Here is a 10,393-nt window from a genome sequence, read left to right as displayed (position 1 = left end):
TACATATAATTTCTCCAAACATTAGCTACCCCAAGTGTCATTACCCTAGATGAAATATAGCAGGGTGATTAAATTTTGAAAATATGTTGCTCAAGTCATCACCACCTTACCCTTCGATATTGATCAAGGTTTTGAATCTTAGAATTAGACATGGGATCGGCCTTCATCAATTTGGATTCAAATAGAAATGGAATTCAAAATCGATTGAGACCCTACACACTAGAATCAAGAAAAAGGAACAAATATTTTCATACATCTTTGATTTTGATTTTGATTTTTTTAATTTTTTTATTCAGAAGTCTTATAGATCTAACTACGAGATTTAAGTTTTCTTTCACAAAATCAGATTTATTTCACAAAATAAGTGATTGCACAAGTCAATGTCTAAAGGGGTGGACTCACTAGTTTCCATCTCATACAGGTAAGGAAGTTTACCTTAAGTCCGTAGTAGCCCTTCTAGTGTCAAATTTGCAATATCTTATTTCTATCTTTCGAGCTTTTATTGTCACTGGATTCATAAGGATTTTTTTCTTAGGGAGGGGGGAGGTGGAGACCAGAATGTGATAATTCTTTGAATATTATGGAAGAGATTATGCCAATTTAAAGATATAACGCGACTTGGGTTTAGAGATTCTAAACAACATAATCAAGCCTCATTAGCTAAGGTATCTTGGAGACTGTTTCATGAGCGAAAATCTCAATAGGCTACTTTTCTCAAGTCCATTTACTTTCTGCGCATTGATTTCTTACATGCAGGATTATGTAATCAACTTTCATGGGCTTGGCATGGTATACTGGAGGGGTGTAAGGTTCTTTTGGAGACCTATTGTGGAAGGTTAACAATGGAGAGCATATCTGCATTTAGTAAGATGGATTCCATCCCTGCTAGGTTTTAAATCTAATCTCTTCCACTTCAGGGTTGCAATCTAGACCTGGGGCTTGAGCTGATAGATCGAGAGTATCATTTTGCTGATCGATCTGGTCACAGCCCTTGCGACAAGACACATGAGAGCACGAATCCCCCCATTGGAAAATAAAAGATCTCATCCATTTATATGCCCCTACGCATCTTCTTATTGGCTTTTGCTCTGATGCATGGGCTATGTGACCAGGTAGTGATTTTTTACCTTTTTTTTTTTTTATATTAAAAAGTCTTATATATCTAGCTACAAGATGTATGTTTAATTAATTTTTATACTATTTTATTGACTAAAAGAGGGGAAAAAACTCGTAAAAAACCAAAAATCAAAGTGCATTCCAATATTAGTTGTGGAACCCACACTAATAAAAATTGGGGTCGATTGTTCCCACCAATTTCGATTCAATGTTTCAAATCATGATATAAATGGTCTTTCAAGTCTAACTTTAGCAATTCCAATTTCCAAACTCCCAGACCCCTACCGGCAGCTCTTGAATCTCCAATGGGCTTGCACTAGCTAGCTTTTATTACAAGTTGGAAACACTTAGCCCGCAACCTCCTCCGTAGCTTTATCTTCATCTTCAATCCAAACTCACTTACTGATCAGAACTTGGGAGGTTTACAGAATCTAATTAATAAGGCTAGTTATTGACTTGGTTCCCTCATTGTGAATGATTAAAGACATCTTCTTCACTTCTATTTTTATTTATATATGTATTTAATTTTCTTCCAAGGGGTTTCCAAGAAAATAGATCAAATGAAAAAGGAACTTAGGAACTATGAACAAAGTCAAGTTGTAGTTTCCATGAAGGTCTCTTATGCAATTGCTTAGAATTGTCGACAATATAAAGGAGGGCAACCCAAAAGAGAAAAATATTAAACATGGGCTTCTTTGGTAAATTCACTAAAAAATTAAGCATGGCATTAGAAAATGTTGTCAAGCATTGGAAAAACAAAAGAAAAACCAAACACAATTATCAAAGGTTTTAAACGTTTAAATTTTTAAATACATGATAAAAAATAAAATAAAAATAAAACATAGGCACAAAAGTTGAGAAATTATTACCTAAATATATGCATCCAAAAACCAAATTTGAAAATAACTAAAATAATGAAGCAAAATACATATTAATTTCTAAATTTCATTCCAAATTCCACAACCCATTCAAAACTCCAAAATCAAAGTGCCATATATAGATGTAAGTCCACTTCAACGATGCATTTTAAGTAAAAAACAAAGAAAAAGATCTCTGTTCTAAGAAAAAAATTCTAAACTGCAAAGCAACCTATCAGGTCAGGCCTAATTTTGAGAGGCATGGTATAGTTTATAATCAGGAGGGGATGTCGGGTTTTAATCGGGCTACCTTAAACTGGCCTTAACTAGGCCTATTTAAATCTAAATGGGCTCAAACGAGCCCTAGATGTGCCCGGTTTAAAATTCTTTTCTTAAGTGGGTTGAAGACCCATAAGTGTTCAATTTGAACATTAAATCGATCGGTCCAGATCATAGTTAGCAAAAACAGCAACGACAAAAAAATAGAAACGGACGGTACAGGTTTTAAACAATAAATTTTTTAGAATGATATGGTCAAATACACAGTAAAAAAAAAACAAAGAATGGAAAAAAAAAAAAAAAAAGAAAACAGACGGTACAGGTTTTAAGTGTGTAGATTTAAAAAAAAATAAAAATGATAGTATACTCGTATAAATTAAGGAATTATTATTTAAATACCTACATCTAATGTTCAAAACAACTACAATATCCAACACTAATGCATATATATCTTAGGTCTCATTATAAGTTTTATGACATATAATTGAATATCATCCAACACCAATTCTACATTCATACAAGACACACGTCCAAGTTTTATTGAGCAACGTGGCTTGGCTATGAAATTTTTCATTGTTGTCAACATAGTCAACACACTCTTGAAGTAATGTATGTTCAGTTTGAGTTGAGAGTCATCACTTTAGAAACATTTTTCAACAAAAGCATCAGTTTGTATTTCAATTTCAGGGTCCATACATTGATTTTGAGTTGAAGGTGATATCATTAGAAATATAAGCCATTGAGTTAGCTTCAAGTCAGTGAAAGAATCAAGTCGATCAAAGTTCGAGGAGAGAAAGATATGGTCAATTAAGTAGACATTATGTTCAACAAGTTAAGTCTTAAAAAAAGCTAAAAAAGGGGAATGTGTTTAGAATGGGAATGGTTTCCGTTTGCAGTTTTTTTCCCATACCTTTGGGAAGCATACATAAAAATGTGTTTTAAACGGTACAAAATGAGAACATGTTTAATATGGAGTTTTAAATGCGTTTTTGCTAATAGTGGTCCAGATCAGACCATAAATGTACCGGACTTGATAGTGCCTACCGATGCAAGCTCAAAACTTGACACCCCTACCATCCAACATCATTGTCTAGACACAATTTTGGTTGGGCTTTGATACAAGAGGATAGGGATACATGGTTATGTTTAATGGTGTCATGGATTCGGTTTCGATTCAAGGTACACTTGTTATAAACGTAGTTAGTAAGTTCGGGGACGGCAATAACGCGGGAATGGATACGTACAACGTTAAATGGACCACATGGTTATAATACGTTTCTAAAATGACACGTGTTTAATACGATTGCTATGTAAAAATTTGGAAGCAAAAAATACGAATTTATTTTGGTATTGAGAATGAACTAAAATTGGTTGTTTACAACTAAATTCTAATATCCCATGCTCTCATGAACACTGATATCCAATCTAGCTTTCCAATTGGGGATCATTTCTCAATTTTTTTTTTATTTATTTTTATATCTAATATTAATTAAGTTTAATCATGTCTATCATAGCTAATGTAGATAGGTGATCCATCAACCATTTTCTATCATAGTAAATTATAGCATATATTTGTCATAATAATAATAATAGCATGTGGATAATCATTTAACAAATTAAAATATCATTATTAATATTATCTTATCAAACAAGAAAATCCACAGCAACCCCTACTGATGCAGATTCGTATTTTAAAACCGAATCAGATTGCGTATAGGTCCATTCAAATATTCAATAATTCAATTTTAATAATCAACAGTTGATTTATAATTAAGGTAAGATTTTAGATTGGGTGACAAAGTTATAATTAAGCAGACTTCATAGGCTAATGGATAGGAACAAGATGGTGGACACATAAGGTATTTGATTAATAGATTAAGGACAAGCTTGAAATGAAGTTAAACAAAGGGTATAAGGTAATAAAGGAGAGAGGGAGGGGCAATATGGAAATAGGGGTTAGAATTAATAAAATAAGAAATGGAGACGCGTATTATCCACATTTTTCTTAAAATTGAGAAATCTGCGAAAAGGGAGAAGTGTTGTTTTGACTTTTAGGGTTGCATTTTTTTTGGTCCCAAACAAAACGTATTATACACGTTTAAAATGCTTCTAATATGGGTACCTATAAAATATGCGTATAATATGGATTTTTTGGATTGATACACCAAATTATGATTTTTTGATTGAAATGTTTGGATATGACAAAAATCCATGTATTATACGTAAATTTACTAACTATGGTTATAACCGTTATTTTCTCAACATTTCTTCTAATAATTAAAAACGTAGTACCTCGTACGTATCAGCTGGCCTTATTTAATGAGATGGCTTATGCCTAGAAAGGAAGGTAAATATAGGTTGACACTCGCCAAATTTCATCCGTAACGAGGTATCCACCCATTTGCCGGTAATATCAATTAGGATAAGTATGAGATGGGCTATCCCTGTAGATAATGGTAAACTCTGAATCATTGCTAGGCTGATTAGGTATGATTTCTGTTTTGGATTAATTTTCATGAAATAATTAATAAATAGATTTTTAATGTAGAAAAATGAAATTGTTTGGTTCTCTCAATCCAAAAATATAGCTCCAATTATATATATATATATTTGTTCTATAAGGCACCCCTTCTCCCTCTCCTCCTCCCTGCTTCCTCCTCCTCCTCCCTTGGAGTGGGTAAAAATTCAAATCTCTTCTGGATGTAGTGAAAGTCCCATTGGGTTTGTACCCAAAAAAAAAAAAAAAAGTAAAGTTCCGTTGGGCTTTTAGCTATTAAAAAAACAAAAAATTAAAATAAGAAATTCATTTGGTAGTTCAATTTATGAGATTAGATTCTCTCTATTTCTTTGGGAAAGAGAGGTTGTGTGAGACCCAAAAATACAGCAAGTACCGGACGCGCCTGAGAGATCAGTGAGATGTTCCCTCCAAGAATACAACCAGTACTAAAAGGTTTGGGAGGTCGGTGAGGGTGTACAAACTTTAGTCCCACATCGCTTAGGGAGAGATTACTGGGCTAATTAATAACTTCTAGCCTCTTTAACATGGCACAACGTGTTTTAAAGCCTTGAGACTCATGGGCCAAAAAGGACAACATTATGCAAGGTTAATAGGTCGGGGCGTCATAAACGGTACAGAGCCGACCCTGACAGCATGTGGGGCCATAGTAGAGACGCTGTGCCGAATCGGAGAAGAAACGACGGTGTTTTTTCTTCACTTGAAAACTACTTTCTAATAAATTAATCATGTGTTCATTAAAGAACAAGAGTGAATGAAATTTTTACTTGGAAATTAAAAGAGCTTCTCATCTATTAAAAAATCTAATGAAATTTGATTTAAATTTCACTAAAATACAATTCATAAAGTAAACCAAATAACTTTTGAAATAGAAATTACCTCATTAAATTGAAATAGAAATCACACCAAATCAGCTTTAGTTATCTATTTTAGTGCAAGTGTTCCAATTACTTGTATAACAATAGTAACAACAACAATTACTTCTACTGATGCCCACGCGCAACACCTCATTGGGTTAGTGTTGGTGTAGGGGTGGGCTACCTGGAAGTGCTTATTTCGAATTTCCCTTTTATATATATTCAAGAAATATAGAAAATAAGAAAAAGAAAAACAAGGGTTTTGGATTGGAAGAGATAAAAATAATGATAAATTTAATGGATCATTCTTTTCCAATTCCAAACAAGGACCATCACAAACTAGAAAAAGAAAATAATCCTACTTTAACCAGCAAGCCCCTTATGGATGGCTTCTGTTGCTGCTTCTTTTACATCGCACACCCAAATGCACTTCTATAAACACCAAATTTTGTCCCCCCTCGGCAATGATGAATTATGGGTAATGATGAGACGTATTTTCTCTTTCGGAAAGAAGTTGAATTTTCAGCACAAATCTAGACAATCCCAGAACTTGTGATCAGTCAAAACCTGAAATTTTTAAATGATGCGGAGAGGGTGATCAAAAGTGGTCATTAATACCCTTTTGCTAGAAGATGACAATCGAGCCTAGCAGGTGCTCGATTCCCGTATCATTGGAAAGTATTCGGAAATACGGTTTCATTGATATCTTGTATGGAAAAAACGGATACCCAGGTGTGCCATAACACCTACTTGAACTTTGAACTAGTAAAACCAGAACAAACCAAACCAAACCCTAAAACTAGATCAAACCCTGAACCAAACCAAAACTTGAACCAAACCAAACCCTAGACCAAACCCTAAACCAGACCAAACCAAACCCTAAACCAGACCAAACCCTGAACAAGACCAAACCTTGAACCTGACCAAACCCTAAAACCAGACCAAACCCTGAACAAGACCAAACACTGAACCAGACCAAACCCTGAACCAGAACAAACCTTGAACCAAACCAAACCCTAAATCAGACCAAACCCTGAACAAGACCAAACCTTACCAGACCAAACCCTAAACCAGACCAAAAACCCGACCAAACCAAACCTTGAACCAGGCCAAACCCTGAACCATACTAAACCATGAACCAAACCCTAAACCAAACTACCCAAAATTCCTGAGCTGATTCCAACCCTAAAAATACGGTGCGAAAGCTTTGCCCAAAATTCCCAAGCTGATTCCAATCATAGAAAAATGGCGTAGAAGCTCTGCCCAAAATTCCTGAGCTGATTCCAACCCTAGAAAAATAGCGTGGAAGCTCTATCCAAAATTCCCGAGCCGATTCCAACCCTAGAAAAACGACGTGGAAGCTCTGTATAAAATTTCCTAAGCTGATTCCAACCCTAGGAATACAACGTGGAAGCCCTGCCCAAATTTCCAGAATTGATTCCGATTCTAGAAATATAGTATGGAAGCCCTATTCAGATTCTTGAAAACTAGAATCCGTAGTCACACCCTAGCAAAAAAGCCTCGTCAACTTTCTTACCCAGGTGCCGAAAGTTTTTAATTTCTCCAAGAAGGAAAAAAAATTGAACCTTTGCCCCTGAGTCTAGGAAAATCATCAGAAAATTCACCATTTTCATCAATTATTATCATGTGAATATTATATTGTAATTTCATTTGCCTCATTTCTGTATATATTTGTTTTACATGTTTATTGCTTAAAATGAGGATTTACTGTTGTAGTTTTGCGTATTAATTTTAGCATCTGTACATTAAATTTAGTTTGTTTCATCATTTTATATGTCATTGCATATATTCCTCACATAAAATAACGATCATGATTTTCTTGTCATAGAGCATAGCATGTGTATGTAGGTAAGATAATTGCATTTCTGTAGGTAAGATAATTGCATTTCTCATTATTTTATGTAAATTTTATTATTTCATGTGGAATTCTTTCAAGCAAGTTTATGTATATATGTTTGTGGTATTTCATGTAATAGAACTTCTGTGCTAGCTTAAACTGTTAAAATTTTTTGGGGAGAATATTCGAAATCCAAGCTTCTGGTAGAAAGACCAGAAATTCCGGGCGAGGTGGGTGCCTAACACCTTCCAACACTTGTAACCTGACACGGACCCCTATCTCTGGAACAGACCAAAGTATGAAGTCAAATTAGGAGGTTCCTTCCTTTTGCAGGGAACCAACCCCCTGTTTGAGCTCGATCCCTCGATCAAAATTGGGCTCCACCATAGGGTCCTAGGCCCTGAATCCTAGATGGTGACTCCAAAAATCATGCTTTCCCCATCCCCCCAATAGTTGCTAGACCATGCTTTGGAGACCATTCAATTCGAGACAGGCCATAGGTGAGAAGGAAGGACAGAGCAAAAAAGAGAGAAAAAGAGCAAAAAGGTATTTTCTCTTACAGTGGCGACTCCATTGGGGATTGTCAAACTTTATATACCATAAGCTTACAATGAACGTTAGAATTTTCCCCCTCATCATTATTGTGTGTAAATATGTTTGTATATTGCTTGCTAACTGCATCATGCATCGTGTTCGAAGTGAAATCAGTTGACGAGGGTACTACCTGTCATGCCTGCACTCTCGGGGAGGTCAGTGCATGATATATGAAGTACTCTGAGATTAAATGATGTCCACTTCCTATATAAGAGTGCTCGAAGTGAAATTGGTTGGTGAGGATGGTCGTTGATAGTTCGAAACCCTCAGGGTGATAGAACATATCGAGCCATTCTGAGATTAACTAATGGCCACTTTCTACACTACACTTGTGCACACACTCACTCACGGATACACATACCCCTGTGATTAGCTGACTGAACTCATGTAATGTCATGGACAATTACCGAAAAGTCACACCCGTTGTTACAGTACCATCTGATATATCAAAGGAACCATGTACCCTTGATTAACTTTCAGTGATAGGTATATCGGTTTTGTCAAGGGTAACCTTGTTCTATCCCACAGCCTTACCCATTGCATCGCATCACATAGGAACTAGACCATTAAACAACTAGGGTATGCCACAAATTGACTCAATAATTGTTTGTGGTTCAAGTTAGAACCCTTCTAGCTTGTTTCATCTAGGGTGAGATTTTTCTTGTATATGTTTAAAAACCTGATGTGTTCTTTGACAATTGGGAATTGGGAGATGCAATTATATTAGTTTTGGTTCATGCAACCGTGCATGTGGGGTGATTCCCGCTTCACCACATTATATTAGCATGTGTTCTAGACTGATAATGTTCATAAAACCAATCTTAGAGTCAGGAATAATTAGGTATTTCTATGCTACGGGGAGAAACAAAGTACTTATGTGAAATCAACAGCGAGGTTGTTCTTGCATGGACCAACTGGTTTGTTTTCCCACACCATAATTCGTGCTTAAATTGGGCTCTAAAAAAAAAAAGTGTGTGAATAACGACTAAAAATTGGGCCAAAGTTAGACAATTATTATTGAGGGGGAATAAATTTGTGTGTGCGTCATAAAAAAAAAATCATAATAATAAAAATAAAAATAAAAATTTAAAATTTAAATTTCATGGTTTAGGTCAAGCACGATTCCTTGTCAAAGAAATTCCCCGTTGTCTGGGTGGACCCATCAAGATAATCATTTGATCCGAGTCAGCCCTGAGGAGTCTTTATCAACAGTGGAACTTATAGTTCAACTCATGCCACCAAGTTCACCTAGCTTAGCATCGTCTAAACAGTCAATGAGTGTGGATCCGACAAGTAGAAGTCAACTAGATGCCCAAGAGAGAAGGAGAGTGGATATGATACAGTTAAAGTTGGAAGAGTTGTGTCATTTATTCACCCAATTTACTAGTGCCAAGCAGCCTCAACAACAAACTGAACCCATTTCAACCCCAAGAGAATAGGATTGGACCAAGATGGGGTCCAATGCCCCTCGTATTGTACCGAGGCTTGTGGTTGAAGATGATGAAGAGGAAATCCGACCAGATCTTCCAACTGAACCCCTTGAAACTGAAGGGGAAAGAAAGATGAGGAAACAATTAGGAAGACTTGAAAAGTTACTGTAGAAGGGGAACGACATAGATGCCCAAGCCACAGAAATTGATGAGATGGTCCTCTTTCCCAAAGCTCGCATTTCAGAGAAATTTAAGTGGAACACTGATAAGTTTGATGGCAAGGGTGACTCGAGGGCATACTTGAAGGTCTTCATTAATATTTTCAGATCATGGGGATTTACTGAAGAACAAATGGGGCAAACATTTTTGCTTACTCTTTCAGGCCCAACTCTTCATTGGTTAACTCAGTTGGACCCTTCTCAGACTCAAAATTGGTTAATGATTATGAAAGCATTTACCAATCAGTACTCTTACAACACTGAACTAGATATAACTCGACGAAAGTTAGAAACTATTCGACAAGCTCTAGATGAGGGTTTCACAAAGTTTCTCTTAAGGTTTTGAGATAAGGAAGATATGATGACATCTCGACCTATTGAAAAAGAGCAAGTTGAAATGATTCTAGATAACTTGGAAAATCCCTATTATGATGTGTTATACAATTAGCACATCGAGACATTCTCAACATTGCTAACAATAGGGAGAAGAGTTGAAAACAGAATCTTTAGAGAAACGCAACACTAGAATAGTCCCCAGGGTTCCTTAGAGTAGAGTAAGAATACAAGGTATAGCAAAGGACATAATACATAAGTGAATACTGTAACTACCGTAAGTACCAACCAGCAGCCTGCGGTGCATGCAGTGAATCTTAAGCCTGCTCCAGTTGT

This window comes from Macadamia integrifolia, chromosome 1 (assembly GCF_013358625.1).
Source record: "Macadamia integrifolia cultivar HAES 741 chromosome 1, SCU_Mint_v3, whole genome shotgun sequence".
NCBI classification, from domain to species: Eukaryota; Viridiplantae; Streptophyta; class Magnoliopsida; order Proteales; family Proteaceae; genus Macadamia; species Macadamia integrifolia.
Note: the sequence above shows the minus strand (reverse complement) of the source record.